Consider the following 25,136-nt stretch of genomic DNA (forward strand, 5'->3'; position numbering starts at 1 on the left):
GAAAGAAAGAAGGAAGAAATAAATAAATAAAAAAGGAAGAAAGAAAGAAAAGAAAAAGGAAGGAAGGAAGGAAGGAAAGGAAGGAGGAAGGAAAAGGAAGGAAGGAGAAAGGTAGGAAGGAGAAAGGAAGAAAGAGACAAAGAAAGAGAAAAAAGAAGAAAGAAAGAAGAAAGGAAGGAAGAGAGAAAGAAAGAGAGAAAGGGAGAAAGAAAGAAAGAAAGAAGAAGAAAGAAAGAAGAAGAAAGAAAGAAAGAAGAAAGAAAGAAAGAAAGAAAAGAAAGAAAGAAGAAAGAAAGAAAGAAAGAAGAAAGAAAGAAGAAAGAAAGAAAAGAAAGAAAGAAAGAAAGAAAGAAAGAAAGAAAGAAAGAAAAGAAAGAAAGAAAGAAAGAAAGAAAGAAAAGAAAGAAGAAAAGAAAGAAAGAAGAAAGAAAGAAAGAAAGAAAGAAAAGAAAAGAAAGAAAGAAGAAGAAAGAAAGAGAAAGAAAGAAGAAAGAGAAAGAAAGAAAAGGAAGAAAGAAAGAAAGAAGAAAGAAGAAAGAAAGAAAGAAAGAAAGAAAGAAAGAAAGAAAGAAAGAAAGAAAGAAAGAAAGAAAGAAAGAAAGAAAGAAAGAAAGAAAGAAAGAAAGAAAGAAAGAAAGAAAAGTGTCAATTGTATAATAAAGGATCGAACTGAATTTTCATTGGTGAAGTTTTATGACATAGAGGCATTGTTTTGTAGTGATACACACCTGAAATTATGGTTTTATTTTGTTTTGAGGCACAACTTTTGGTTCCTCTTGACTTTCTGACCAAGAACTACACTGGGTTTTGCTCAGTAAATCACATTACTATAAGCATATTATATTTTCCCTCCATAGTATCTCTTTATCTCTCTTGTCCTATTTCAATAAATAATAGTACCTTTTAAAATAAAAAATGTACTTTTTGTTTTAGTGTTCATGATTACAATGCTCCTGATTTATCTAAAGCATGTTGTCACTGATAAGAATAAAAATGTCACTTTACTATTTTCTAAGTATAAATATATGCGTTATAATAATAGAACCAAATGAAGTCTATCCAGTATTCTGGAATGCAGGTGAGGTCAATATTGAGTTCTAACTGGACAAAATCAAACTGAGTACAATAAATAATAGTAAATTAAGGATATCGTAAGCTGTTTTAATAAAATACCTACCTTCCAGAATGTTTTGTATATTTACGGTTGCCATGTTTGTTCCCTGCTACTGAAGAATTCACATTAAGAAATTATCCTCAACCTTCAAACTAGGAGAAGTGCTTGAGCCCTTCTGGGTGTGGCCCAAACACAACAAAAAATACTACTATTATTATAGAATTACTGATAATTCAGTCACAATCCTATCATATTTGACATTATTTATGGTATTGCAAATGTGTAAGACAAAAGAAAAGGTTATTTGACAGCCTATTATTTTAATTACATGATGCATATGAACATTTGGGCTGCAATTAGGCCTTAAATGCAAATTCCTATAATTATCATAAAATCATTACAATTTAATTATAATTATTTTAAATATTAAAATAAATGCATTGTTCTTTTAACTCCTAGAAGCTAATGTTAGAATATCTATTCTAAACTTGGTCCCAGTTATGATAAATATCATTAGGTTGCCTGTCCTTGAAATTTAGATTCGATTTCAGCTACTGTTTAAATCAGATTTTTACAAATCAAACTCAAGTAAGGAAAGAAATGGAAATGCATCTTTCAGCAGCATTTCTGACAGAAAATGATAAACAGTATCATTTTTACAGTACACTGCATCATACCATTTACATTTTGAAAAGAAGAAAAATGCTGATTAGAGCCTCCATTTGGGCCAGGGTCTTCCAATATAGTGTGTTAAGCATTTCAATCTTTTTAGTTTTAAAGCCACACACATCTCTAATCATAACATGCCAGAAGCAATAAAACTACCAGAATGAGATAGGTGTTTATGTCTGATACATTATAACATCTCTGAGCCAGGCAGTATTCCACATACATGTGTTATTATCTCTAGATTGACAGCTCAGCACCCAAGGGCATCTTCTTCTCCCCAAGGGTTTGTTTATAAAGCCCACAAAATGCTTCTTTAAAATGAGTACAAAATTGTATTTTTTTTATTCAATGACTCACTTGCTTCAAAGAAATAACAAAGCCATCTGTGTTACCCGTTGAAACATTTCCATGTTTAGAAGAGTAAAACAAAGCAAGCAAAGGTCAGTGTCATTTAGTTCCTTATTTGGTAAAAGGTCACATAATGCATTAGTAATGGTAACACTCCCTAGTGGGAGTGTCAAAGATTATTATATAAAGTGTAAAATTTTTGTTATAACTCAGATAATTCAAAATATTTGTGCGTGGACATTAAACTTTTTTATTACGCAGAAAGTCCCCAGGTGTGAAGTATTAATAATAAATAAACACTATAAATTATTAGATCTAGTATTTTAGTAACCATTTCAATAATTCCTAATATGATTTTAATCTTATTAATATGTTTACTTAGCAGTCTTTCCTTTTTTATTTCTCTATATGTATTTATATATAGCCTTGACATTCAATTTACATTATTTAATATAGCTAAAATAAATAACATAATGCAATTATACTGTATAATGTTCAACTTAGACTGCCTCTCTTTAATTCAATTTACTTTGATTTTTAAAAGTTTAGAAATTTGATTGTAGGATGATATTTTTCTTAAGAAAGAAAGAGAAAAGAGAAAAAAGAAAAAGAGAAAGAAAGAAAAGGAAAAAAGAAAGAAAGGAAAAAGAAGGAAGGAAGGAAGAAAGAAAGGAAGGAAGGAGGAAAGAAAAGAACTGTAGTGTATTTGTGTCTAAAATTATCTCAAAATATTACTGACACATATCTATATTTTTACTTAATTAATTGTGTTCTCTCTCTCTTTATCTCTCTCAAGATTTTGTAAGCAAATGGGGGATACTTGGACTACCATTATTGTCTCTTAAGCTTGCACTATGGGAGATAGTATAAGATACTGAATCATGGCTAGTTCCCTAAACAAAGAACAAGGTACATCTTGGTATAAGCTGGTATAGTCTCTGTTGTTTTGGAATTTCCTTTTAAATGTCTTCCTCTGCAGGTCTCTCAGTTACTTTCTCAATGACGTATAACTTAAATTTTTCTATTGCAGGTCATGAGCATAAATTAAAAACGATCTGTGTTTAAGGCAGCTAATGTTTTACATTTCCTATTCTATCTCACCTCCATGGGGAAAGAAGAATTGGTTCTCTGAATGACAGAGAAAAGAAATCAAAAGTTAGTCTACATTCAGCTCTAATTACAATCACCATGTTCTAGAAGTAGCAAATTCATTCTTACTCATGGATCATTATTTGTAACTCGGTGTTGTAAAACACATATTACTTTCCTAAACTTCCCAGTATCTTTACTACTCTGTATATAATTTCTTGAGAATTAGAAAGTTGTGGATAGTCTGTAAAAGCAAGATTTAGTCATATTTTGATTCTTTAAGTTTATTTTATAATCTTGGGTAAATCATGGCTGGTAAGCCAAATTTTATTGCTTACCTATTTGTTCAATAAATATTTATTGATTCATAATGATCACCATTTACTTAAATGTCTTCTATTCTTGCTTTCAAGTTGGAATATAGAGTACCAAAAAAAAATTAGTCAGTGAAGCTGAAGATATTTTATAGAAAAATTTTAGTACCTTGATCTAGCACATTCTTACTACTAATTACACATACTATTTAATGTTGTTTCTCATTTTAAATGCCTTTATTCTATTATCTTGTAGAAGTATAAGATGTATAGTAACATAATTTCAAGAAGAAATAATGTGGTTGAATAAATTAAATTTTCTTACTAACTAATGGCAGTATATTAGAAAAAAATTGGATTTCATTCTATAATGAATAAAAAGTCAAAAGTACACATTATACACTATAAACTGACAGCTTTCTATTATATGTTCATTTAAGCACATCAGCACATTGTGGTTTATATTTTCTTTTGAAACTTTCCTTAGTATATCTACTAGATTTAATCACTACCTTACTGTAAGCCTCACTCAACCCCTACAGAAAACTTTACCTGTGAGGTCCCATGATAAATAGCATTTTTTTTGAGTTGACAATAAAGATAATGTTCTAAAAATGTGTGCAGAAGGAACAAGGATGGATCTTCAGCTAATTTTATAAACCAACAAAAGACATTTAGCTAAGTATTGAGAAACTAATATAACAATGACATGTCCAAAAATTTCAGTATCAGTTTTATTATACAAATATGCAAGGATTTTAGGGAGTAGTGGCTGATCACACCTATCAAGTGCTCAGGCAGGACACACCTGGCTTACTCAAGAGACCATCTGCAGTTTAATTTGAACCATTGTTGTAGCCAAAGTTTTATTGAAGGCAAGTACGCGATAACATTTTTCTATAGCTCTGACCCCCATGGTTGGCACTTCTAAATTAAACTTATGAAATAGTCATGGCAAAACGATGTTGAGTAATATAATTTATTTACTTCTATAGATATTTTATTTCACCTTTTAGAATGTAGTCTGAATTAAAATTTAAGTGCAAGATCTATTTTTTAATTAAATAAAAAAAATAAAAAAATTAAGTAAATATGAGAATAAAAATAAATATATAAATAAAAATATTATACTTTTAAGCATGACAGTTCTAAAGGATTCTCTTATCATTAGAAATATTTGCCAATAGGAATCCCTTAGATAAATAACTAACCTCCAAGGATTATTTATTTCTTCTCTCAACATAAATAAAATGATATGTGAAAAAAAGTAAACTAAACTATTTACAATTGATCTATAAAGATTACATTTGTATACTGTGGTATGTCAAGTATAATTTAAGGTAAATATATACATATACATATATAGCACTGACATGGTTATATTAACTTTATTATTAGAAAAATAAAGAGGACTCAAATAAGAGCTTTCAGCTCATTTAATAATTGAAGATATAAGTCTAGAGTTAAAACATAACAGTGGGTAATAGCTAATATGTGGTTTACGTACATATCAAGGAGTGAAGTTATATTCTTTAACATTGTTGTAAACCATGGTTATTTATTTAAAATATAATAAAATGCAAATTTATTTATAATAAATTTATTTATAATTTTATTTATTTATAATTTATTTATAATAAAAATGCAAATAAAAAGCAAATCCTTAAACAAATAGCTAATTGATATTTACGCAAAATACAATTTTTGTTTAGCCTATAAAAATGAAAAAAAATATAATAAAATGCAATGTTAGCATTTTTAAGTATTGTTCAGTAAGAATGTGAATTTATGAAAACTTGATGTTATTTCTTTTCCATTCTTTCTATTTTCCAGTTAAGTAATTGCACATAGCTTAGAGAATCAAGAAATACTCTATCATTTCTGACAAAATCTTCAGTTTCCTACTTCCTCACTTTAAGTTTACCACTCTCCATAGTCAACCACTTTCACATGTTAAGTTTATATTTTAACATACCATTTGGTATATATTTTATTTCTATGTAGAAATAAAATATATTATTAATTTTAAATTATTATTTTAAGAGTGTAAGCAATTTTTTTCCTTTTGGAGGCTAGAAAGCCAACTTCCTGATCCTTTGCCCAGGGTCATTCCTGCAGTTGCCTTTTCTAGTCTCTTTCTTTCCATATTGTCAGATTATGTTTGTCTTTTAGTTTATATCAATTTTCTATATAATTTTTGGACATGGAAATAGTACTGACAGCTAAAAATGGACTGTTTCACTTTAAAGTATTAAACTTTAAATATGAAACAACCTATGCAGTTTGGTTTCACATTTTCTACTTCCAAAGGTACTTGGTGTCCTTTGAAGTGTTCCAGAGTATATTGAATATTTTTTCTATCAGCTCTACTCATTGCTAAGTACAAATGGTCTTTTTAGATTTCATAAGTAATTTGCAAGTGCACATTAGTCACAGTTCACCTGAGAAATAGAAAAAACAGATGTAGAGACAAAGATATAGAGAGATTGATTATGAGACGTCATTTTATATAATTATGGTGGCTGAGAAATCCCATATTTGTCTTCTGAAATGTAAAAATTTAGCGAAAATTGTTAGTATAGATCTAAGTCTTAGTTCAAAGTTCTAAAAACCAGAGCAATAGACAGTATACTTTTCACTTTAAGAACAGAACAGTGATCCAGTTAAATCTAATCAAAAAAAAAAGTTTCTCCTTTACTTTACTTTTCTTTGACTCATGCAGGGGAATACAGGAATTATTCCTGGCTCTGTTCTCAGCAATCATTACAGAGGTGCTCATGAAACAATATTAGGTGCCAGGGATCAAAGCTACTTAAGAAAAACATTTCTTTTCTTGTACACTAATTGATATTTCACAGGGAGAATCAAGTGTGTGACAGTCAATTTCTTTTTACCTGGATGCCTTTAAATATTTAGTTTGTTGATTCATTAATTAAAAAATTTAATAAATAAGTGTAGAATATGCAGATCATATATACTCTTTCGAGATAATTATATTAAGTGAAACCAATAACATTAGTAATCTCCAAAAGAATCATGGCAATATGCCTTTCCATGGATAGAACTGGAAGTTATTTAGGGCTAAGTGAAGTCAGCCAGGCAAGGAACAAAATACAGAATGACCTATTTCATACCATCATATATAAGAAAACATAATATGAGAGATAATATATGATCAAAGAACAAAAAGCTGAAAATTGGCTTACAGAACTCAGATGACTCTGGCAGGGAAACTGGGAAGGGAATTTTGGTTTCTGAAGGAATCTTGGAGAAAAAGGGAAGAGGGAAATGGACACACTGTATGAAAGCTTAATTTATAGTGACTAAAATGAAATTTATAGAAATGAAAGACAAACAATGATAAGGGTTGTTTGTTTCTGTGAATTGTTAACTAGGTTTTTACTCTCAATAAATGATTGAATCCTTGCTTATATCGGAGACAGTTTAGACATCCTTAAACTTGTAACATCCAAATTTTGTATCATATAAACATGTAATATAGATGATTATCACAAGCTGTACTGTATAGATAAGCATGTACTTATCATGCACTGCACTTTGCACTGAGAAATTTATACTTTTAATCATGAAACTAATCCTGAGTTTAAAATTAGATTGAGGCTGGGCTGAGATAGTAGAGGAATAAAGCTCTTGCATGTATGAAACAAACTTATCTCCACTACCAATACTGAATATTATCTTTAAAGTACCCCCAGGAGTGCTTCCTGAGCACAGAGTCAGGAGTAATACCTGTCTAGTGCAAGTTTTAAAAAAACAAAAAATAGAAAAAGCAAATATGAAAATGTGTTTACTGCCCTGCGAAGTCCAGGGATTAAAAATCTTCCACTTATATTTTCTTGGCTTAGATCTGTGGCACTACATAAGAGTTTCTCAGGTATGCTGGGAGTGACCTGTAAACCAGAGGATAAATGGTTTGGGAGCAACACCAAGTATGTTCCAAGACCACCATCTCCCCATGATGAAAACAATTTCATATATATGTTATATATAACCTTATTTCCATATATATACATGTTATATATGTATACATATATGTATGTACATACGTACACATATATAACCTTATATTTCCACATGTATCTTGGCCAAGTTTTACTGTAGTGACCTTATTCTATACTTTGGTAGTACTCAGAAATTCCCATATCATCGTTTCTTGGTAGTATCCAGATTTGATCCTATTAATTTTATCTATATATTTTTTATATATACATTTTTGCAAAATTGAGTTAAATGCCTTTCCCTAGAAAACCACCTCTTCATGTTATTCGGACATAGGGGAATATACACTGGGCTGAATGTCCTCTAGGAAACAGTTCATATTGATGAAACTACCATAGGTTTTAGTCTACCTGTAAAATCCAAAGAAATCTACCAAACCTGGACCATATAGACTTCTCATTCAGTGTTAATTATTAGTAAGAGATAAAATAGTAAATATATAGTATGAATATATATAGATTCACTTAAATTGGTGATCTCTTTAATGTTTCTTTTACTTTTCTTTGTGGTTAATAAATTTTAAGAACTATATATTATTATTGCTTTTATTTGCAAATTAACAGAGTCCTTTCCCTAATTGTACTCAATTTTACAAATGGTAAGGTATATAATATAGAAATATAAATTTACTATCTTTCCAATGTAAGTTTTTCTATGGACAAGTTTCATAGAAAAAAACCTCTTCAAAGCTTCCAAATCTATTAGATCAGACAGTTGCCTGAATTAAACAGAAGTAAATCACATTTTCTTAGGAGTTTACAGTTGAGATAGATAGGGGATTCTGTCAATTAGCTACTTTAACTAAGTAAGAGGGTCCATTTTATATTAAAATCCAGATATGTGACTACAAGGTAGCTCTCTAAAGAGATAGTATAACTCTTATAAAGAAGGAAATTTAGAAGCCCTATTTCTGGAGCTTTATTTAGTTTGGCCATGTAAGATACAACTAATATTTTATTTGATTTGCCTATAACCTAATTTATTTTTTCTCTCTCTTCTTCTCTGCCCCCCTGCCCCAACTTCTATCTGTTTCTGACTCTGTCTTACCTCACACATTTCTGTGTGTCTGTATCTATTTTTAATTCCAGTTTTTATTATCTATTTGTACAATTATTTATCTCTTTCACTGTAAATCTAGAGGAAAAATATATTATATAAGCATGTCTATAGTATTTATATAATCATATATATATGAATATATTTTTCATTGCATATATGTGTAGTCATGTGATATATATATATATATATATATTAATTTAATCTCGTTTATAGTTGGAAGAAGTATTCATACTTCCTACTAAAATTTGGAACTAAGCGTTCAACTTTAGAACTACAAGTTGCAACTGTTACATTAATAAGAGTTTCAACAGTTATCTGAATGTCTGGCAGATGCCTTCCTTGTTTCTTTATAACTAGTAACTAAAATGGAGAAATAGGATTTTTACATTCTGTATATTTTTTTTATTATAAGAGACATACCTGGAGACATGTGGGAAAGTAGCTAAGGCCACTCAGTTTTGCTTCAAAAGACCTAGCAAACAGGCTATGATCAGCATTGTTGGATGGTCACTAGGGCTACAATTAGCAGCGTTCAGAGAAAGATCCTGTGACAAGGATCAAACTCAGGGCCCTTTCTTTTTTAGGCATGTAATCTACAACTGATAATATTACCCAGTCCCTTGAAATAGTGTCTTTAATCTTTATAAATACATTTTTATATTTTGAAAATATTTGAAGTTAATTAAATTATTCTCCTACCTTGAATGTACTCATTGTGGCTAATTTTTGGAAAAGGTTAACTTTTTTAAGTAATAAAATTTTTATTTAAAATACTGCTAATAATGGTTTCCCATGGTACAAAATTCCAAAACCACACCAATATCACCAGTGTACCTGGCTCCCTTACCAAGGATTCCAAGACCCCTCTATATCAACTTCCCTAAATAACCAACTCAAAACTTTTATGGATCAGTTCCTATTGTGTTGCCTTTGAAACTTCATTGCTCTTTTGCTGTGTATCTTTAAGTCCATATATGAGAAAGATCTTTCTGTTTCTATTCCTTTTCTTGTAACTGACTTTGCTTGCTCAGCATACAATCCTCTAATTCTATTTACAATGCTGCAAATTGAATAATTTTACTCCTTTGTATTTTACTCATTGTATTCCATTAGTAGAATCTTCTTGATCATAGTTGGGTTGTTTCTTTATCTTGGGTATGTTACTATGTGCAACAATGGATATTATGTGCATGTATATTTTAAAATTAATATTCTGTGTTTTGGAGATAGATGCCAAAATGTATTGCTGGATCATATGATAGTTTCATTATTATTTTTGCATAGTTATAAATAAATAGTGCTTACTATAGAGGCTGAACCAAAGGACCTTCTTACCAACAGTTGATGAAGTTTCCTCAAAAATATTTGAATTTTCAAATAATTGCTGAGGAACTTATTTAAAGTTTATAATTAATTTTTCATAAATGATATTCTGTTACATTTCATATGATTTTACTGTGGATTATTAGCATATTTGAAAGAAGAACATTTTCTTAATTTGAATTATATTGATGGTCTATAATCTTATGAATTGAAGAAAACCATAAATGTTATTTAATGGAAGATATGCTAAAAAGTTACATACAGACAAAAGAATAGCAAATAGAGTAGAACTACTTGCTACATGATTATAGAGTAGTCATAAATGTTTGTGTTTAAGACTTTGGCATTATTTCTCTAAAGCACTTGGTGTCAAATGCTCCTGTTTATTGAAAAGTTAAACTTTCAGTTAGAATTACATATTGGTGTAGGTAATGACACATTTTAAATAACAGCAGATTTAAGGAGGGGACAGTTGATGAGAAGTCTTTTTTTAAACATAGTATATCATTCTGTTTTGGATGGGGAGAAGTTGGAGATAAATATTGAAAATATTCAGTGATTAGTGGGAATAACATAAGGGTAAGAATAAATAATCTCAGAAACTACTATAATTTATCCACAACTAAACGCGCTTTTATCACTCTGTATATAACAATGGTTTCTTTTCTTTCACTATTGGCAAAGCAGGAGTTGTAAATATAATGTTTACATCCTCTAGAAAATTATGAGGTCTTCCTTACCTTACTTGAAAACCAATTTAAAATAATCTCTCCCTCATTGTCAATCTCCCAAGTATGAACAAGAAAGCGGCCCTTTTCAACCTGGAATTCTGTGAGTAAAATTCTAACAAACCCTTAGCAGAAAATAAAAGAAAAAAGAATAAGCTAAAAAATAATATTTTGCCACTAATGGTTATGAAAGTGTTGAAATTATATTTTAACATGCATAATATATAGGAAATTTATCATTATAAAATAAAGCCTGAGTGCTGGTATAGCTATTCATGCATCTAATGCATATACCATATCACTAAATATGATGGAAAAACAATCATATTTACTACTTGGAAAACATTCTAATTGTCCTGTATACTTGGCTTTCAGTGGCCTCTTGGAAACCTGTTAAAATTTTTACATAGCTCTAAAGACAATATATGAATCACACAAAAGTCTTAGAAGCCAATGTTGATACCTAGTTAAATAGATATGGTTGCTATATTTAGAGTTATCACCTAAGATGTCAATTAAAAATTTGTGTATATCTGAGTCACCTAGAAACAATAGTCTCTAAGTTATTGTCTCCTTTATAATGGATAATTATTAAAACTGGGATAATGGGATTCCTTTAATTATAAAGTAAACATTAAATTTCACTCAAATCAATATATGTGCATGAGAAAAATCATGTTCATTTTCAAGCAATAGACTATCCTTTAAAAATTAGTTTTATTACCACCAATGACATTTTAATGAGAAAATTAATCAATGAAGCTTTATCCATTGACTGTGAAGTTACGAGATTGACTTTATTTCTTTTTTTTTTTTTTTTTTTTTTGGTATTTCAGGCCACACCCGTTAGATGCTCAGGGGTTACTTCTGGCTGCTCGCTCAGAAATTGCCCCTGGCTTGGGGGGACCATATGGGATGCCGGGGGATCGAACCGTGGTCCTTTCCTTGGCTAGCGCTTGCAAGGCAGACACCTTGCCTCTAGCGCCACCTCGCCGGCCCCGATTGACTTTATTTCTATACTTAAGAGTGCACAAGAAAGAAAGTTGATGAATTGATACCTCTAGCATGAGTATCATAATATTAAACACATAAAGCAAATTATTTTGGAATTATTTATTTTTATAAAATTAATATTTATTTTATAAAAGTATCTACAATATTTCATAATCAATTATTTTATATAAGAAACTGTTCCTAACTTATGAGCTTTTAGAGTATAAGGAAAGAATTATTTGTATGCCAAAGTACATATACAAGTAACATTTTGCCTGAATTAAATAGAATCCTCAGCCTGTCAACTCTGAATCATCTATGTTTATTAGCATAAGTTCATTTAAAAATGAATAGTTAAGTTTTCACATGTGTTTTCTTCCTATAGCTTTGAGAGTACTGGTTCTAGAAGAAAAATTTAATGGGGAAATTAAAAATTTATCATAACTGATTTTAAAGCCATAGTTTTGCTGGCTACATATAATAAACTCCAGTTTTATTCAAGCATAAAATGGGTATGCATGTTAAAGTTAAAATTATATTTTAAAGATAGTTTAAAAATTATTTTATTACCATGTCAAGCATATTATATATCATGGACTGAAGACAGAAAGAAAATTTTACAATCATAAATTTAGAAGATTTTTAACCAGGAGACACATGGAAATTAAAAGCCTCTAAGAGGGAAAGCAGAAACAGCTCTAAAATGAATGTATAGAATAATATTGGGTTGATGAGACAGTCACAAATTGGTGACAAGGCCCTAGAAAAATTTTTTCTCTGGGGCACTGCAAATGTATTAAACCTGAGATAGAAATTTTACTTCAGGGCCTTTGTAGAATTGTACTTAGGCAGCAGAAGATTAGTCTTCTAATTAAGCTTCAGGACAAAAAGTACTGGAATGAAAAGTACCAGTTAAAATATAATTTCAACAGCCTTTTAACAAATGATATTAAGGAAAACGGATGGCAATAAATATAGTTATTTCCTAGTTTAAATTACTTACTGAATTTAGAGAATACAAAAGAGAGAAAGAAATTAAAAACAACTTTTTATGCTTCACTAACTGAGAAGATGGAACTGAATAGATGAGAGGTAGTAAAAAAGGAGGAGGAAAATAGATATAAAGATAAAAATATAAAATTTTTTAAAGAAATAAGTTTATAGAGTCATCAACAGAAAATGGATTGTAAAGTAATATAGAAATTGAGAATCAGTAGCAAAATTTTGCTAGGCAGAAAGATATGAGTTTAAAGATGTTTATATGTTGTTAATGCTAAAATCTGTTTTGTCATTAATTGAAGGATATTTTTTTTGGTGGAGGCCACATGCACTGACAATCAACACTAAATACAATATCTCCTCTCAGGCTCAGGGGACAGTATGAGATGCCAGGAATAGAGTCCAAGTAAGATGCTTGCAAGGCAAATGCCCTATCCACTGTGCAATTGTTCCAGCAGAGATTTTTTTTTACCATTTAATAATCTATATTATTTAGGGAGGTGCACACCTGACAGCACTGAGTGTATGCACGGAGGGTCTGCAGTCAGAAATTACTCCTGACAGAATAGGGGGAAAAAATGGGATGCCTGGGATCAAACTTGGGTTAGCTATGTGCAAGGAAAACGCCCTACCTGTTGTGCTATTGATCTGGCCCCTTCTTTAAATAATAGTAAGGCTATTATCGCTAGTTACAAATACTCATGGTATATGCTAGAGTATAATGAATTCCATCCAGCAGTTAGCAACTAAATTTTGTTGCTGTCTTGGTAAATAATAGAAAAAGAAGGATTTAAGGTATATAGTAAGAAATTGTTTATTAGTATGATAATTTAACTAAGAAATATTCCATTAAGAAAAATGAAGATGTGTAAGAGGAGTAAGACACAGAATTCGTAGAAGTTATGTTCCAGAGGATAATGGGTATAGTAGAGATCAGATACCAAATATTAATGATGATCAATAAATGCATGAAATGAAAAAGTACAATATAGAGTGCATTAGTAATTAATAAATTATAATTTATTCAAAGTCACATTTATTTACAAATTATTTAAAGAGACATTGCATTTTATTATTGGGAAGGTATGCATATGATGAATATGAAAATAATTTTAACAAATAAACAAGCATTAGATTTTCAGAGAAAATGACTTCAGTTACCAAAAAAATTCAAGTTATATTCATTTTACCCCAAATACCAAACTGTTATTTGTGCAGACAAATAACAACAAAAATTCTTGTTAGTTTTCTCTGGAAAGTGGAAGTCTAATGTTAAAAACATTTTTGTTGGGGCTGGAGTGGTGGCGCAAGTGGTAGGGCATTTGCCTTGCACTTGCTGACCTAGGACAGACCGCAGTTTAATCCCCTGGCATCCCATATAAACCCTCCAAGCCAGAAGCGATTTCTAAGCTCATAGCCAGGAGTAACCCCTGAGTGTCACTGGATGTGGCCCCAAAACAAAAACAAACCAAAAAAAATTTTTGTTGAGGTTTGTTTTCTCCTAATATGTAATTTCTTGGCTTTTAAATGACTATCTTCTCTCTTGTAAGAGACTATTTATATAGTCTCTCATCCCTTCTAGCTCTCTCCTCATAAGGGACCTAATATTCTTGTGTTAGTGTTCCACTATTTTGAATTACTTTATAACTACCTTTCCTTTTTCTTGTATTGGGAGGCACAACTGGCAGTGCTCAGAGTTACTCTTGGCTCTGCACACATAGACCACTACTGGGCTTGGAGACCATATTGGGATGCTAGGAATTGAACCTGAGTATGCTTTCAGGGATCATGCCCTGGTTGACCTGTTGTATTGTAGCACTGGGCTATGGAATTACCTTTTTTATTTGACCTATATTTAAGTTCAGTCACATGGGTGTTGAATCTTCAACATAAGGTATTTGAGGGAATACATTCAGTTTGAGAAACATATATTCATGTACTTATGAATATATGTATATAATTTTAATTTTGGCAATACTTAGTATCTTCTTAAATTTAAGATATTTATGAAAATATAATAAGCAGTATCATACTATCTTCATAGCTTATACAAATATTTTGATTTGTTTTTAAGTCACATACAGCAGTCAGAACTTAGTTCTATTTCTGAACTCAAGAATCACTCCTGGAAAAGCTATATGACTATATAGAGTACTGAGAAACAAATCAAGGTTAACCACATGCAAGGTAAGTGCCACAGGGAATGTACTATCTATTTTCACAAACCCAAAGCCAATATTTTTTATAGTCTAATGTTTAGTATGTACTGCAATGTCTCAAAGTTAACCACTATGCTGAATATGGTACAGTATTTAGATTTTCTCTAAAAATATATAAATTTACATGATGCTAGCTAGGCATTATCACATGATATTTTCTCTTATATATTTGTTACCTGTAATTTTTTATCTCATTTTTATTAATACCTTCTTTTGCTGTGTGACTATGAGATAAATTTCTTTTGTCCTATTAATAAAATATAAATCAAATATTTGCACTCATTTTATATTATTGAAAAAATTGTATCATATGGGATACTTATGCTTAAATCCATGTACAATAAGTGACTTTTCTAGGATGATTTATTGCAGGGGCGGTTTATAGGAAAGCACATTTTTAACTTCAGATATTAACATATTACTCTCTTAAGTTTATATCAATTGGCATCATTTTTGCAGGTATAAATTTGCTTTTGAGCACAACTCTTCTAATAAGGCATCAAAATTATATTTTTCAATTTGTATGCTACATTACAGATATTTTTATTTTATTCATACAATATTAATTTCTTTTTAAGAGATTCTTAGGGGCCTCCAAGGGCCACACCTGACTGTCCTTAAAGGATTGAACCATTCATGCTGAGGATTGAAACAAGGCCTCACCCATTCTCAGCCCCTATGCACAAATTATTTTTGTTTTTAGATTTTAGTAAACAGTACGATTACTACTGACATGGGCCTCAAGACTTACTCCTAGTGGTGCTTTGAGAACCATGTTGTGATAGAACTTGGGGCTTCCACATGTGAAGCAGGCACTCCAGCTTTTTAAACCATCTTCCCATTCCAAGAATATGTTCTTTAGTGGGTTAGGGCTCTTAAGTGGTTTTTATAGGGACTTTTATGCTGTTGATTTTTGGCTAACAATCAGGTCAGTAGTTTAAAGCTAAGGTCCAAGGGCATACAACTGCTCAGTGCTAAGGATTACATACCTAGACCACCTTGAAAGTATCATTAGCTTTCAGGGTTACACATGGTTACACATGGTGGTACTCAGGGAACCATATGGTAATGAAAATAGAATTGGAGTCAGTCACATGAAAGGCTTTTGCCTTAAAGCTCTGTACTATCTGTCTCCCTGACCCCACTAACATAATCTTAACCTGACTATTTTGCGCAGTGTCCACAAGAATTTCATTTATATGGATTGCATCATTGAGAACTTCTTTGCTCCCTATTTTTTTAATAAAAGTTGCCAGTTCTTTCTTTGTATCTCTAAATTTTTTAGAAAGATATTTTATATTCATAGTTACACAGTCTTCCTTTATTTCTTCTACTACTTTCATTTTTTGTATTAAAATATTTTATACATTTGGAATATTTTCAGGAACAAAGAAGTATGAGTACAACTATTTTTTCTTTAACAATAAATGTTAGGTTTATTTAAAGCATAATACTTCTCTACTTATTAAACTCTTTTTGACATGATATTAAAGATTTAACTTTTATTTTGTTTCAGTTTTATAAATTTTTGTAGTTTATATAGTTTTTAAGATATGGTTTGCTATATTAACTCATTCATAATTGTTTTGGTTTTTATCTATATTCTTTTATGAATATTTTTACTGAGAATTCAACTTTTAAGAGTTTTACAAATGGGCATCTGTTTGCCCTACATTGAGATTGAATCACTTCTGAGAATATTTTTATTTCTTTCTGCTACCACACAATAATTTTGGCATTTCCTGAACCATGTAAGTAATGTATATTAAAATAATTTCAATCCCTAGTTACATAATAAAGACTTGTACATGTGAAATCTCAGGATAATTTCCCCATGGTTCTAAGTTAATAAGTTTTCATATAGCCTCATGGTAACAATGATTTTAGAATACTTATAATTCTATTATTTACTTTCTCTAGAACACAAAGATTTGTTTATATTTTACTACTATTTTTAGGATGTCTGCAAAGGATTACATATCTTTCCTAGGATATCTATTCAACTATCTAATTATGTTACTATAAATAATGTTAACATTATTAATAATAGACTGATAATTTAAATTACTAAGCACAGCATTTACAATTTAATTACTTTATTGCAAAACAATTGATCATTGTTTCAACAAAATTTTAGTTGTAAAATTTAAGAAAAAAAGGATAACAAGTAATATTAGTTTAATGCTATTTCAGATAAAACAAATAGGTAGAACACATATAAAGAAACTAAAAAAATATGATAAGATGCACCAGAATAAAGTTAAAAATATAATTTGTTAAATGGAGTACTAAAGCAAGAGTAATACATAAGATTAGAAATGTATACCAGGTGTACATCAGGAAGGGTTGATAGGTAACTTACAAGATTTCATAATTTGGCCTGATTCAAAATAAGAATTGTGGTTGGACACTGACATTACAGATCTACAGTCATCATATTTGCAGCTTTATGATTTATAGCTCTCCTATTCAAATCTACAGTATTTGAAATGTTCAGTTCTTTCTCTACCAGAAGCTGAAATTTCTGTTCTTCCTGGAACAGCCTGACCTGAGACAGAGAGCTCTAATGTAACACAATGGTTTTTGTTAGACTAGTTGTATGACCTTTTCTTTCCCTCCATCCAGGTGTGTCTCCTCTCTTATGTTGTTATGCACTATTTTAGTCTTATGAGAGTATTTTATAATGAGTTTATATTGAGAGTTTATCGGTGGGTATTTTAAACAAACAACTATTTCTTACAATTTCTTGAAGCAAGAAAATGTAAAACTAAGTGTGCCAAGAAGACTCTATGATTGCTCGTTCAACAAAAGTAAAGAAAATAAGTGAATCTCATAAACAAATGAGGAAGGGGTCAATTAAAAACAGAGACAAGTTTTAAATAGAGAGATTAAGTTAGGGACTGTTTGAGTAGATGACTAACAAATTTTTATTAGGATACATTGTCAGAAAAGTTTAAATTTTTGTACAGAAGATTTTTCAACCAGGACCAAGGAGTTGGATGCCAATGCTGTTTTTTAAGCACAGAATTCTTATCCTTTCTCACCACTCAAAACAACATGAGTACAGAGTAGAGTAATAATTTAGCAACCAGAATTCTTAGAGATGTTCTCACTCTATAAAACATATGGGTTGCTTTAAGGAATAAAATTATTTTTATTCACTCATGGTTTATTTTTTTTTTGTATTTTATTTTGTTTGTGTGATTTTGCCTTAATGATTATATAGCAAAGAAATCAGTTCATCACAGATTATGAGGACACTTAAAATATCTAAAACAAATTTAACAAAAAAATAGAGATAGTGAAGTAACAGAACTTGTTATAATACATATACGTTCTCATAAGTGAGAACCTGAGAACTTTTATGAACCTGATCCTGTTTCTGTTTGCTTAAGCAGTTGTTTTCATCAGAAAACAGCCATAAATTTGCACAGCTATTTTCTTACATATTCAAGTATTATGCTGGTATGCAAGTACCATGCTATGAGTTTCAAACTTAATATCATAATGGGGCTACAGGGATAGTACAACAGATAAGGTAGGGCACAGTCAGTCAAGTTTACATGTATGTAGTCAACCAGGATGCAGGCCAACTATGAATGACTCCTGGTTATAGAGCCAGGAGTAGGCTCTGTGTACAGCTAACCAAAAACCAAAAACCAAGAAGAAATAAAAAAAACCCTTGAGGCCAGAGGTATTGTACAGTGGGTAGGGCTTTTGCCTTGCACATAGAATTGAATTGATCTCCAATATCCCATATGGTCCCAAGCATGGCTGGACTTAATTCCTCAGTGCAAACAAAAGTAATTGCAGAACATTTTTAGGTGTGCCCCCCCCCCAAACAAAGAAAAAAAAAAAAGAAAAGAACAGAGAAGGAAAGTAAGAAGAAAGAAGAAAGAAACTAAAAGAAAGAATGAAAAGAAAGAATGAGAAAGAAAAGAAAGTAAGAAAAAGAAAGAATGAATAAAAGAAAAAAGAAGAAAGAGAAAAAAAGAGAAAGAAAGAAGAAAGGAAAGAAGACAGAAAAAAGAAGGAAAGAATGAGACAAAGATAAAAACAAAAAACAAAGCTGATAACATGAATAATTGTTTTAAATATATCTATTCTTAATGTCCACTTCATATTGGAATACATTTTGTAATTGTTGTAAGTATGCTTTTGCTTCATTTGTTTTGTGTCAAATTGCTTTTATTGCTTCACAGACTTGAATATCTTTTATCTGTAGACCAACACAGATTTAAACTTTTATTCCAACTTCTTAATCTTCTATGTCTGCCTTTTAAGTTATAATTAATTTAATTTTCCCATCCATTTTTTAAAATATTGCACCTATAAATTATTTTTGTTGTTTTGAGCAACATAAGACATTGCTCAGGGTTGATTCCTGACTCTATACTCAGGTGGTAAACCCTACCAGTGGGACTCAGGGGACCATATGTTTTGGGCAAAATCCTCTCTGGACACACTTGATTGTGGTATATCTCTTTAATCTCTGGAAATGTTTTTTAATACTAAAGTTACAAAAGAATTTGGTGTCAATAATGGATCAATTATCTATTGATGCTTAACAATTTTTTAATTTATAATACTTATAATATCATGTATTTATTATTTCATGGTTGTGATGAGTCAGAAGTTAAGGCATTATTACTCTGATTTCTTTACTCAGTCTCAAAGTTTAAGTCTTACCATTCTTAGGCTGCTCACATGGTTGTTAGAAAATGTGGATGTAATATTTAGGACTCATCATTATCACTGTCATCAGTAAAGGAATATTCTCTATCAATAGAGATCCTTGCAGTTTTTAATCACTTAGTTCTCTTTGCATTAAAGATTACTACTTGGAGGTCTGTAAGGAGAAATTCTTCATTCTGTTGTGATAGAATATGATATAGAGTAACATTATCTAAAGAGTGACTTTCTCTTTCCTTTTCCCACAATAACTAGGCTAGAATTAAGTCACAAGTACAATTCACATTCAAGGACAAAAGATGATAAAGAAAAAAAAGGCATGCTTCACTGAGGCTTAATATACTTTTACTACCCATAATATCAGTCTGAAAAATAAAGCAGAAGGAATCTCTCAAATTGTCAAGAATTTTCCTATAAAAGAGGGGGTAATATTGAATAGATGCTTATACTAATTCTTGTTCTGGTGACGAATTTTATGTTACCTTGATTGAATTCTGGGTGCCCAGACATTTGGTCACTCATTAAAGATGTTCAGTGAAGATGTTTTGGAATAATTGCAGCAAATTTCTTTTTCTAATATGAGAGCTTCATCCAATTTTTCAAAAGCCTGAATAAAACAAAGGCTTATTTGATATCTAATAATAGTAAAATTTCTCCTGCCTTACCACTTTCCATCAGTGCAATGTTATTTTTTCCCTGAACTAAAATATTGGTTTCTAAGCTGTAAGTTTGCTACCCTATAAACAAGATCTGTAACATAAGTTCTTCTGAGCTCTCAGATTTGACTGAGGAAGATCTTAGAATTTATCAATCTTCACAGTTACATGAACCAACTTCTTATAATAAATCCAATCAAACTTTGTGCAGTGTATGTGTGTGTGTTTGTATTTGATCCTTTTCTGGCATGACTTAGTTATAGCAATATAACTATAGTTATAGCAATATAACTATAAATCCTATTCCTTTGTTTTTGAACCACACCTGTTTTATTCAGCATTGCTTCTGGTTTTGTGCTCAGTAATCACTTTTATCAGATTTTAGAGACAATCATGATGTCAAGAATTAAATCCAGGTTGGTTGTGTGCTAGGGAAATGCCCTACAAGTTGTTCCATATTTATACTTATATTGGTCTATAATTATAGTACCTGTTTTTCCTGGTTTCATTTTCTTATTTTTCACTGGTAATTATTGTGACTCTATCTTCAATTTTGATATTCTTTTCTGTATAAAATGGAGTATACTTGTCTTGCATTCCATGTTAAATTTAATTTCCTTCAATATACTCTCCATAACCAGCTTTTTTCCCCTGAGCAATAGCAAGAGATAGTTAGGGCTTACTCCTAGCTCTATAATCAAGAGTCATTCTTGGTTGTGCTTGGAAAATAAAATACTGTGCCTAAAATGGAACTGGGGACAGTAACACAAGTATCTTACCCCTTTACTATAGCTTCAGCTCCAAATATAAGAAAAATATTAATGTTTTGATTGTTTATATGCAGCTGTGTCTATTTCTAGATTTGGGCTTAACAATCACTCTGAGTGGTAATGACAGACCATATGAGGTAACTAGTATCTTGCTGGGATCTACTGTATGTAAACAAGGGATTTAACCTTATTAGCTTTGTGATTCCATGTTTGGAGATTTATAATGTCTTTAGTCTCTTGTTGCAGAACTCTTTGTGCTGATATAGATCTTTTTGGATATTTGAACTTGTCTGTAAGCTTAGTTCAGATATTTTTGGTTCACTCAGTCTTGTTATTATGGATCTTTATTTTCAGTTGACACCTCTAAATCTTTGTCTTGATGGTTTCCTCTGGAGATATGTTTTCTTTGAGGAATTCTACTGATATGTTAAGCAATTGCCTACACAAATTTTCTGCATGCTCATCTGGATTTACATCTTCTGTTCTCCTGCCAGGGGTGCTGAGTTTTTGATGCTGGAATTAATTAATTTTTTTATTTCTGTGTTGTGTTAGAAGGAGTGAGTCATGATGGAATGGATAGTGCAGTTGAAATGAGGCAGTGAAAACTTCATTACATTGATCACAATTGATCACAGGACTACCACATTGGCTAGATACATCCCAGAGGATAAGATCCATGATGGTCCTTGGCGTCTGTGGTCACTCTGATTCACAATTTCTGACATTGCTGATAATAGATTACCTCACTGTCTCTGCCTCTGTTCTGGTTTGGACACTGGTTTATATCAGTGTTGGAGTAAGGGAGAATGGTGCTCCAATTGCAAATAGCCTAATTCACCAGAATGCACTTTTGTTATTTATCCCAGGGCTTGTGTTTACGAACACAGACTTTCACTACTGACTGAAAGTTAGACTATTTTATTCCAATTGATCTCTCCCCTCTGATTCTGTTCCACACAGAGTTCACACATTTTCAGATGAACAAGAAATAAACAATCTCGAGCAAAGCAGAAAAGGTTTATTCTGTAACATGCTATTGACGTCAAGTAATCCTTTAGCAGAGAATTTTTCTTGTCATCTGTTTTGCCACAAGTGCACAATTGATTTTTTAATATTTATTTTATATCCTAAAACCTTGCAGAAATCATTTACTCATTCACAACTTTATATTAAAGATTTCTTGGAATTTATTTGTAAAATTAATGTCATCATTCATTTGTATATAAACAGCTTAATTTATCTTTCTAATGTTCATACAGTTTATTTTTTTCTTTACTAATTGTACTGGCTAGAACATTCAGTACAATATTAAATGCAAGTAAACATCCTTTATACTCTAGCAGAGTGAACATCTCTTTGTTTTTGATATTTGAGGAATAATAATTATGCATCCATATAGAACATAATGTTATCTATGGGTTTCTATAGATGATCTCATGAAATTGCAGTCATTACCTTCTATTTTTAGCTTTTTGAATGTTTATAATCATAAAATGGTCCTGGATTTTGTCAAATATTTTTTTATCAGTTTTAGTTGAATTAACTTTCTATTCCCCTCATTTAATTGTTGTAGATTATTGGTGATTGATTTTCTTATGCTAACCTAGTCTATTACCCTGAGGAATATATAACACTTGATTATTACATATAAGTATTTTAATATCTTGTTGTACTTAGTGTGCTAGTGTTTTGTTGATAATTTCTGCATCATCATTTTCATGAAGTTTACTGAAAGATAATGACCTTTTCTTTTAAAGGTTTTGCCTATCTTCATTTTTGAGATAATACTGTAAAAGGCATTTAAGTTCTTGTCTTAATTCATCGGTTTATAAGCAAGAGATTCAAAATAAAAATGGTCAAGCCTAGTTTCTTTGACAAAATAGACTGCAGAAAGGCTCTCATATGTGGAGTTTGCTCCATAGGACAGAAAATCATGGGTTTTATTGTTTTGTTTTGTTTTCCTTTTCTTTCTTTGTTTCTTTCTCTTGGGGGGGGGGGAATACCCTTTGACACTCAGGGGTTACTCCTAGCTATGAGCTCAGAAATCACTCCTGGCTCAGGGGATGATATGGGAAGCCAGGGGATGGAACCAAAGTTTGTCCTAGATCAGCTGACTGCAAGGCAAACACCCTACAGCTGTGCTATCTCTCTGGTCTTTTATTGTTTTCTTTTTATACCCTTTGTACTAGGTAGATATGCAAGCATTTCTTTATCTTCCAATTAAGTCTAGATACTTGCATTATCCTATTCCAGTGTCCCTCATGTTAAGATATGTATGAATTGGTCCTTAGTTCTATCAGATATAGTCTCATGTTATTCAGTCTTTATATTCCACAATATCTGCACTTACTTAGTTTTTCCCTGTTCACATTATTTTCTGTTATCAATAAGGCGCCACAGAATATTTATAAATTTATATTTCAGGGGATGGGTCATATCTGGAAGTACTGAGAGGTTTCTGGCAAATTCAGAGGATATGATAGAGTATGAGGTATTTATCCAGGGTTGTATGGAAGTCACTCTGCCTTGTAGTATTTTTCCAATCCACATTTGTTTGAGTTTTAATAGTATGTTGAGAAGAAAAATATGATGCTACATGAACAGATGAAAGATCAGTTACATAATTCAAATGATACAATTAATTTGTGTCTTTATATGTAAATAGTTTAGAATAATAAAGGTTAGAATGGAAATTTAGAAAGACATCAACATTATGTACCAAAAATTACTTCTTTTACTAATAAATAGGGAAGTATCTCTGAATAAAGCAAATAACTGATCATGTGTGAGATTTTATAAAGAAGAATGAAATGATTGAAAGTGGTAATACTGTCAACAGGAGGGTTATAGATTTATGGCATTGGAATTTCGCTACTGCTAATTGACTTTTAGAAGTATAACTACTAATATGAACTTAAATGATCAATGTAGAGGATTAAGCTTATTGGAATATTTTAAAACTGATTCTAATGATTGCTTATTGTTATGGAGGGAGTGATAAAGGTATACCTTATACACAGAAAAACTAACTTTTTCTTTAATTATAAGTTCTGCTAAGTCAATAACATTATTTTTTTCCTGATAGGACCTGATATATTTCTACTGTTATATGATATATCTTATTAATCTAATGACTAATCCAAAAATATAAATCTATGGACCAGGAATAATTTTGAAATGTTACTAATAAATGACTCTATACTAGTATTTGAATAAATACAAATGGTATATATAAGGCCCATTGTAAATAACTACAAATAATTTTGATTAGATTATTTTTACAAAATCTGGATATTTTCAATTTAAAATACCAAAGATATCAAAACAAAGAGCTAATATAACCAAAAATAGATCTGTTTAATATTTGTTGAGCTTACATTTAATAGTCTTCGATATATAAACAATTATTGAAAACATAAGATAAGCTAATATATAATAAAGAAAAATAATTATTAGGACAAACATTTTTTATGAAAATATTTAAATAACAAAACAGTGATAGAATAAATCTGCTAACCTTGAAGGACCTAACTGAATGAAAAATATGGCAGCAATGAGAGAAATGTATAAGACAAAGAAGCTTTTATTCTCTTTTCGTTAAACTTTTTTCTTTTCAAAAGGAAATTAACCTTGCTAAGTGACCTCTAGAGGGTGTGCAAGAAAAGCCTGTAAGTGTGTCTGTTGATCAAGCTACAATAGACTAATTGGTGTCCTTAATAAGATCCTGTTCAGTAGCTCCTGTAGGTGTCCTGATGAAAGGAGTCTCAGGTCTCAAAAGTAGAGTTTTTTCAGCTGAAAAAGTGGAGTTCAGAGTAAGTGGCATTTGGTGACAAACTTTTGGTTGGAAAGATTAATAACTGTTACTTTTTAGTGAGACTAGAGTTTGTTAAATGCTGATTGGTGAAAAATGTTTAGAGAATTGACACAAGAAATAAAAAGAATGAGCAAAAGATCAATATTGAAAATAAAATTTTATTCTTTGACTCAAAATTCTTGACACTAAATTTCTGACTATTTGAATTAATTACACTAATTGAAATATTGTATTGGTATATATTGTTAGACCTCAAATTAAAAAAGATATGTACTAAAATTGCTAAAATTATTAACAATATGTATGGGATACACAGAACACTTTAAAAA

This window comes from Suncus etruscus, chromosome 2 (assembly GCF_024139225.1).
Source record: "Suncus etruscus isolate mSunEtr1 chromosome 2, mSunEtr1.pri.cur, whole genome shotgun sequence".
Classification (NCBI taxonomy): domain Eukaryota; kingdom Metazoa; phylum Chordata; class Mammalia; order Eulipotyphla; family Soricidae; genus Suncus; species Suncus etruscus.